Source organism: Diadema setosum, chromosome 4, assembly GCF_964275005.1.
Source record: "Diadema setosum chromosome 4, eeDiaSeto1, whole genome shotgun sequence".
NCBI classification, from domain to species: Eukaryota; Metazoa; Echinodermata; class Echinoidea; order Diadematoida; family Diadematidae; genus Diadema; species Diadema setosum.
The window spans coordinates 42,556,746-42,565,667 of NC_092688.1; positions in this window are offsets into that span (position 1 = coordinate 42,556,746).

Consider the following 8,922-nt stretch of genomic DNA (forward strand, 5'->3'; position numbering starts at 1 on the left):
AAGACATTGAAGCAGTTTCAATGCTCTTGTATTATATTGTCTGCCTTCTATAAATTACCATCCGACAACCTCAGCCATTTGTCAACATGAACGCGAACTTCTTTTGTGCGCCGACACACCACAGGTGAACACCACATTCTTCATCTTTGTCAATCGCGCTCATGTCGGCGCAGTTTACATTCCAGCTGTGGTCGGATTTCACCCCACACACGTCTTGTTTTGTTGTCATGGACACAACCTACCAATTAGTTGTGAGCTCTACAGTTTCATCACCCAATTACAACTTGGTAAGCAAAGGTTCGTGACAATTTTCTTCTGGCCACGCTGCCACACATTCCGATGATCCCTCACTTCGCAGTTTCTCATCCAGGGAGCACGTTACAATCGTCAAAGCCACTTCGTCCGTATACTAACCTTCCAACTTTTTGCATCAAATCATGTTTCTAATCGACATTCTGTACCTGAGGGGCCCACATTCTACAAGCTTTGTCTTATTAGTGGGTCCCTCCATTCTAAGATTTTACTTTACATTTTTGCTGCACGAGGTTTGTACGTGAGGTGGACTGGAGACGTCTATATAATGATGTAATAGTATTAAAACTGATAAGAGAATTATAATACACATGCAGGTACCTTAATTTTGTCAGTATTAGGCAAGCATCAAGGTCCATCCGGAAAAGAAGATGACATAAAGTGATGGAAAAAACAAAGAAATGTAAAACATTAGGACCAGACTGTCTCCGGATAAACGCCCTTATTGAATGAAAATAATCCAGTTCCATATGAAATCGGCTGTAGAGAGATCTGCCCGATCTATTAGTGAAAACGACTGTTAAGCTGGACTCATCAGCGGTATGCTGTTATTATGTTTTATTATTTCCGACAGATACAAATTACAAGTAGTGGTGGGCTATACAGGGGGTAAAAAAGGGTCATGTTTCAAAATCCTTAGGGTCCCTGCTTATTTGAAACAGCTTATCGTACTGAGCATTTTGATACCTTTCATTAAGAAATCGGTTGAAAAATGAGATGGAGTCGGCCCAAAAACTGATTTGGGGGGGGGGGCCAAAATTACTGTCGCGCGTCGGTCAAAATATAGTGAAAAAATAATAAATTCACTATCCAAAGGAGTAAGAAGATGATTTAAGTGTCCAGATATATGTTTTTGAGGTCAAGGAACTGATTGCAAATGCCAAAAACCCTTAATATACTATAGAAAGCATTCAAATTCTCAAATTTTGCTCTTTTTTTTTGGGGGGGGGGGGCATAGGGCTAAATTTCGGCCCATTTCTGGTATTCCAGTCACTCAATGTACGCACTTTGCCATCTTCCAAAATTTCGTAGTCACAGGCTTATGTGATGAAAATTATGATAGAAACACTAGTAAATATAAGAAGGGTACGTTATGCTCTTTCAGCAATCTAAATTTTGAAAAATGAAAAAAATCTTTTAAAACACTGCTTTCACAACTGCAACAGTTACACTAAGACACCACATACTGGTATAAAAAAATACTGCATTTAGTTCCATTCATTAACAAACTTGCATATCTCTGCTTGCCATAATGATGTGATTATTCTCCTCTCTACTCAATAGAATGATTGGAACAGGGCATCAACAAAGTTATTGTGTGGTAATTGTGAACCACAAATATCTTTGTACACTTTCAAGGTCCCATGGTCCCATGCAACAGGTATAATTTGCAGGACATTTACAGTCTGTGTGTCATGTCACTTTGGGTATCTCCAACGTAACCCATTATCAGGATCACAACACTTTAAGATGTTCTACTACATGTGTATCGTACATATATGTGCCCTTTCCATTGTCATTTTTGCATTATATGCTGAGGTACCACTGTCTGACATTATTAACATCCCAAATAACGGCACAAGGTTCAATTCATTGACCGCAATATCTGGTTCAGCAGCGTCACTTGCAACTTCAACTTTGAAGGTGCTTGTTGAACCTCAGTGATGTTCAGAATCAGTTGCATATCCTCTTCCATGGGCATGTCCGGCAATGCACGGATTGTCGCTGACTCTGAAGTATTGTAGGAATGAGAGTCAGACGATTTTCAGGTCTGTTACTGAAATCTAGTTTAAAGGACAAGTTCACCTTCATAGACATGTGGGTTGAGTGAATGCGGCAATATTAGTAGAACACATCAGTGAGAGTTTGAGCAAAATCGGACAATCCGTTAAAAAGTTATGAATTTTTGAAGTTTCTGCTCAGTCACGACTGGATGAAAAGACTACTATAGCTTGTGATGTCACATGAGTACAACGATATAAAGAAAGAATAAAGAAAATTCAACATATTTCCATTTTTCTCGCAGAACAAAAGAACACTCGACTTCTCTCTTTCAGAAGGCAGGGGGAATAATATTATCCTTAACATATACGTCAGTAGCAAGTCGAAGAAATGTGCACTTTTATTAAAAAAGTAAAGTTTTGTGAAATTCTCTTTTTATTTCCCTTATATAGTTGTACGCATGTGACATCATGCACTGTAGTAGTCTTCTCTTCCAGCAGTGACTGCGCAGATACTTAAAGTATTCGTAACTTTTGAACGGATTGTCCAATTTTCCTCAAACTTTCACTGATGTGTTCTACTAATATTGCTGCATTCTCTCAATCCTTATGTATATGAAGGTGGACTTGTCCTTTAAGTTTGTAGAAGTGAGATCATGCTTGGAAATCCCCTTTATTGAAAAGTGTGCCTTCTGTATGACACTCCAGTTTGAATACATGACCAGGATGTGGATCTTGCTGCCAGCTTGTCAAACTTTGCAAGATCTCTCTCGCAATCCAAATTGTTAGTTTGTAGACCTTCAAGCTCCTCATCATTTAGAGTATCGAGAGATGTTACATGCGGTGTAAGATCAAACGACCTTGTTGCAATGCAACACAGCCACAGCATTTGTACGGTACAGTGCAGTATGTAGGAGATGTTTCTCAACATCTTGGTTCTTCTGGTTGAAAAAGCTAGGTAACATGAAACTCTGTGAGAATATTCACTTTCTGAGCTGCTAGATCTCTGTGAAGTTGTGGAAGAATTTGAAAAGGTTCTACTTGAGTTGCCTTCTCCATGCTGAGAAACAGTGGCATATGTAGGGAAACCAAGTCCACAGAATTCGGTTACTGCAACAGATTCTTCAGTGTGGAGATTCTTTGAAACAGAATCTGTTATCAGCTTCTGAAAGCCTGTGTAGTTGTTGAACATATAACCTTGTGATGTTCTGCCTATTTTCATGTTGGCATGTGATAGAGGATGAAGACGGAAAGATAGTCCACTGCTGAAACTCTGCTGAAGTTAACAACACTTTCCCTTTGATATTATCAGGGAAAGTAACGTTGAATTATTTTCTTTGCAACTTGTGATCATAATCTGCAGTCTACACATTTGAGATGGGCCATTTATGGACAGAAAATATCACAATGAAACTTAGAGTCTATACCACCACTAACCCCGCCCCCCCCCCAAAAAAAAAATGAATGCTTTCTACAGCAAATTACGGCTTCAAAACAAATTTGCAATCAGTTTCTTGACCTCAATTCTACTGTTGTTTATATCTTCATTCTCATCAACCCTGTGACAACAATTGGAAGATGACAAAGTTAACGTTAGGTGACTGGAAGACCGGAGATGGGCCGAAACTTAGCCCTACACCCCCCCCCCAAAAAAAAGCAAAATTTGAGAATTTGACTGCTTTCTCCAGTATATTAAGGGTTTCTGACATTTGCAATCAATTCCTCGACCTCAAAAACATATATCTGGACACTTAAATCATCTTCATACTCCTTTGGATAGTGAATTTATTATTTTTCACTATATTTTGACCGACGTGCGACAGAAATTTTGGCCCCCCCCCCAAATCAGTTTTTGGGCCGACTCCATCTCATTTTTCAACCGATTTCTTAATGAAAGGTATCAAAATGCTCAGTATGATAAGCTGCTTCAAATAAGCAGGGACCCTAAGGATTTTGAAACATCACCCATTTATAGCCCACCACTATTACAAGGACTAACGGCACATAAGGGTCAACACTTCAGCTGTAGACTGCAGGAAAGTGAAGGCATGTGGTGTACGCCTTTTCTCGCGTACAATCTTTGCGCCGTGGACTGCCACACTTACGGATTATTATACACTAAAATACCTACAACATCTTCATCATATTTCAAACCTTGGCTTAAGATGGGATTTACAGCACTGGGGACGCCACAAGCCATAGGGGCAATCAATGGGACCCATATTCCTATACAGGTACCCAAAGAGGATCTGAATGATTACTATAATCGTAAAAGTTTCTACTCACTGGTACTGCAAGCTCTTGTTGACCACAAGTGCAGGCATCTCCTTTGAACATGGACCTGGTTTTTACAAAAACCATCTTTAAGGAAACTTTTGCTGCAGAGAGCCTGGCGACTGTAGCCATCATCGAGCACTCAAAGGGAGCCGAACCATATGAACCCAAAGCCATGCCATGCTGGACTAATTCGCAAAGGAAGCATCCACGCATTCGATTCATAATGGTCACATGTTACAAAGCAATACCTTCAATCACTTCATTTACGCTATATCAGTACAACCTACGTTCCACACGAACAAATTTTCTTTATTGCTTATGTATACCATTCCAGTTCTGAAAGGCTTTCAGACTGCCATGCCCCAACATCAAACCTCTCTAGGTCATTTCAGTATTGAAGTAAGCAACAGGATTGAGGACAACGTAAATTTCAAAGAGAAATTGTGTAGATATACGACTTCTTTCCCTCTTGTTCGTTGCGTGTGGATTAACATTTCAACAGCGGGCCTGGTGTCCGACACCACATACTGGGGCTCGTTGGAATACTGTCCAACATTGTTTTTCCAATGAAGATTGGAAAGTGAATAATAGAATGGACAAAAGAAAATTCCATTCCATGTGCAATCAGCAACGACAAGCTCTAAACAAGATAAAGAGAGTATGTAGGAATAGGAGCATGCATTTTGTTGCAAAACAATTGGCTATAACATTATAGGGGTTGGCTGCCACATCGAGTTTCGAACAAATGGTAATTTATATGAGTCGGGAGATCAATTGCGGGGGATATGATTTAAATACTGCTTACTGCAAACGGCTACTCTAAGATGGTGCCTACAACCAGTGAAAGTGAGAGGTGGTGTATTACAACTGCATAATGGTCTCGCCTCTCCCCTTCACCATTAGCACATGAATTACTCTAAGCGTGGCAATAATGACCAAAGCCATACAAAGAGGCCTCAAAGCCATGTGACTGCAACATCATGACATCCTGAAATGATGGTTGGAGTACCCTGCTCACTCCATTATTGAATTCTTCACAAAGAGTCAAAGAGTCAAAGAGAATTTGGAGACAGGAGGAGATGTCACGGATATGAGGACATTGTAAATCACTGGACACAGCCAGTGTGTCAACAGAGACTGCTCTCAGCGACTTCCAGGAATCTGCCCACAGATTGTGTCCCGACGCTGGTGAATACGGAGCTGATGGTCAGATATCATTCCTCTTCTTGCTTTGACTCTTTTGTTTTTTCATAGGCTTCCACTGCACTACCGCTGTTTTGCTGCTCTCACAGCCTCTTCCATATCCCACAGAGAATACTTTTATATTCACAGTATTGAAAGCAGCGAAGACTGAAGAAGTCCATATGGACACATGTTCCTTCACACTCTCTGTACGTGTAGCAATAGCGGCTTTTGAAGAAGAGGCAGAGGTTGCTCTCAACGAGAACTACCTCAGAAGGAGAGCAATACAAATTAACCCACATGATCATGAAGAAGAAATTCAAAAACTTTGTGTTACATGAAGAGACCTAGGTATTTCTCCCATACTGGTCATGTTGTGTGCAACACGACTAAAGTTTTAGAAGGTTTTACAAGACGTGGCCAATTGGCTGCCTTCTACTTGACCCATACTAGCCATAGCGGACCAGCTTACTAGTAGTCTGATAATGCATCACACAAATGAACTAGCCAGCCAATGCAGGTGCGACAAACAACAAGTGCCGTGGAAACTTCTGAGTTCCTAGTCATCAAAACTCGGGCACCCGCTAACTTGGCCGACGGCAATGCCAGTGAAATCATATATATGTTTAAGGAGTCACAGAGCGCTATGCATGAGGCAACCAAAAAATCTCCCCTTCTCCACAAGGGGGTTGCCCAGAAGATTGAGCAGCAGCAACTGCTCAAAGACATAAGAAGGGTCGTTATGATGGAAACAGTTCCCTATGTACCCCTATCTTGTGGCTGTGCTGACTTAATGATAAATGTTTATGACTTAAATAGCTGCACTGATTATTCATTTTTATTGGAAAAAGGCTAAAGGAGAGACTTATATTCCTAGCGAATTTGTAACTATTGATCACATTCAGAGTATCTTTTACATTGCTTGAACAAACCATCCCATCTAACAGTCAGATGTGACAGCAATTAGTGTAGGTGATTTATCTTAATTAAGAAATGAATTTATAATGAACAAGACAGTTTTATCGACTTCAGATTGGCATGGAATGCAAGATCAAATTATCAATTTTAGCAGGATTTACCATGCAAAGTGGTCAATCAAAAACTTAATTTGCACAAATGTGATGATGAAAAATGATGAAATTCTGTTAGCTAAGAAAACTTTGAGGATGAGAAGATACATTCACATTCGTTGAATCATTTGTCCCTTTCAGAGCTTGAGGAAATCTTAGCAAATATATTAAAATTTTTCCCTTTTTTTTGTCACAAGAACTATGCATTTTGATTTTTTTTAATAATTAAAATATATATATATAAATATGTATACTTGTTAGCTCAGTAATCACTGCAGCCATCATTTCTTCTGCTTTTATCACCAATATCACAACAATTTGCATTTATCACTCTTCTGGTACTATTTTCATTATTATCAATGTCATGATGACATTTTTTTTCTTATCATTATCATATCTCTTATGTAATCGGTACTGTTATTCTCATTAACAAAATAATTATCATGATTACTATTATCATTGCAATGGCTAGTACATTTCCCCCTTCATTCAGCTTAGCAATTAATACTTAAGAATCTGAGTAGCAACTTCACAGGGAATCAAATTGGTTTTAGACCAATGCATTTAACAGCAAGTACTGCTCTTACAATATTTGTGAATCAATGGTCATTATATCTAATATAACAATGACATTTCTGGAATTGCCTTCATAGATCTTCAGAAGGCATTTGATAGTATGGACCATGAACTATTTTTAAACAAATTAACATGTATAGATTGTATCAAGGTGACTGTTAATTAGTTCAAATCCTATTTCAAGTGATAGACAACAAGTGACCCAAAGGGGCCAAGTCCCATCCAACAACTATCAAATTAGGTGTGCCACAAGGGTCAATTCTTGGTCCACTTTATTTTCAATTTATGTAAACAGTCTACCAAAGTGTTCTCCAGGTGGTATCATGTATGCTGATGATACAATTACTTTCAGTGTTTATGACGCAAAAGTTTTGGAAGAAAATTTAACTGTTGCATTAAACAGAGTTATGGCATGGATTAAGGAAAATCGTAATCATTTCATCCTCAACACAGACAAAACTTGTGCCATGATTATCTGTTGATCTGTTCTCGTGCTAATCTAAGGAAGATTGTAACTTACAGTATCTCATTGAATTGTAGTTTGATTAAAACAGTTCAGTTCACCAAATGTTTAGGAGTTTTGATAGACAAAGAAGTAAAATTGTATAAACACATTGAAGATGTAAGTAAACTTACCAAGAAGAGCATTTGCATGATAAAGAGAGTGAAGAATTTTTTGCCACTGCAATCCTTAAATAAAACTTACTTTATAACAGTCTAGTGTTACCACGACTTGATTACTATTCTGTTGTTTGGTCGAATAGATTTTGATCCCATACACCTAAAGAGCCAAAAATGAATAATATTGCGCAAAACGCACAACACTTCGTCGGCAGCTACAGTAAGTTAAAACGTCTTAAATGGATCTAGACAAACATTTTGAGTCAAGTTGTGCTATGATGATATATAAATGCATTCATAACTTAGCACCTCTTTACCTACAATTGTATGAGCAGGAACCAACAGCCCATGCCCAGATGCAAGCGGGTATGCCAACAGGGGAGGACCCTGGTATAATGGCAGCTGAAAACAGATTTCAGCTTGAAAGTTCAGCTCAGACTTAATACAACAAATATAGGAACCTGGCAAGTTTAGTAAAACTGCTAGAAATTTGAAGCACTATTTGAATACAGTTCTGCAGTTGTTAGCTCCTAATGAATTTGATATGTGTGTTTTCTTTTATTTCTAGTAGAGAAGATTTAACATCCATTTAGCCTGCATAGAACTTGACACTATCACTGCAGGGTTGACTGTTGAAGACTGACCTTCAACTTTATGACAAGTATGAAAGTAGGAAAATAAGTCATCATTTCTGTACCATAAATTTTGCAGTCAGATCAGGTTCTTGCATTTGGTAATGGATGTCAAAATACTGTCTCTCAATCCACTCAGAGGAGTTTTCAGGTTCTGAAACATGAATATTCATATTTCCAGAGGATTGAGCTTTCCAAACATGTATAACATCCGAGTACTCTTCCATATCCCACGCCCATCTCCGGGTATGTTGTTTCTACAACGTGTTTCATCAGGTGGATTTGTCCGTACACTTTGGTGTACCACTCTGACTCAACCGTAACTTTCATCACCACCTGAAATCCAATTCTGGACCGCTTAACGCTTAGGATATATTGGGTATTTCCAAGACTTGGTTGAATGATGACATTTCAAACGATATGGTCTCAATAGATGGTTTCAATTTTGAGAGAGTGGATAGAAATGGCTTTGGTGGAAGAGTCAGGCATTATGTTAACAGCAAATATTCATATGTACAAAGAAATGGCTTA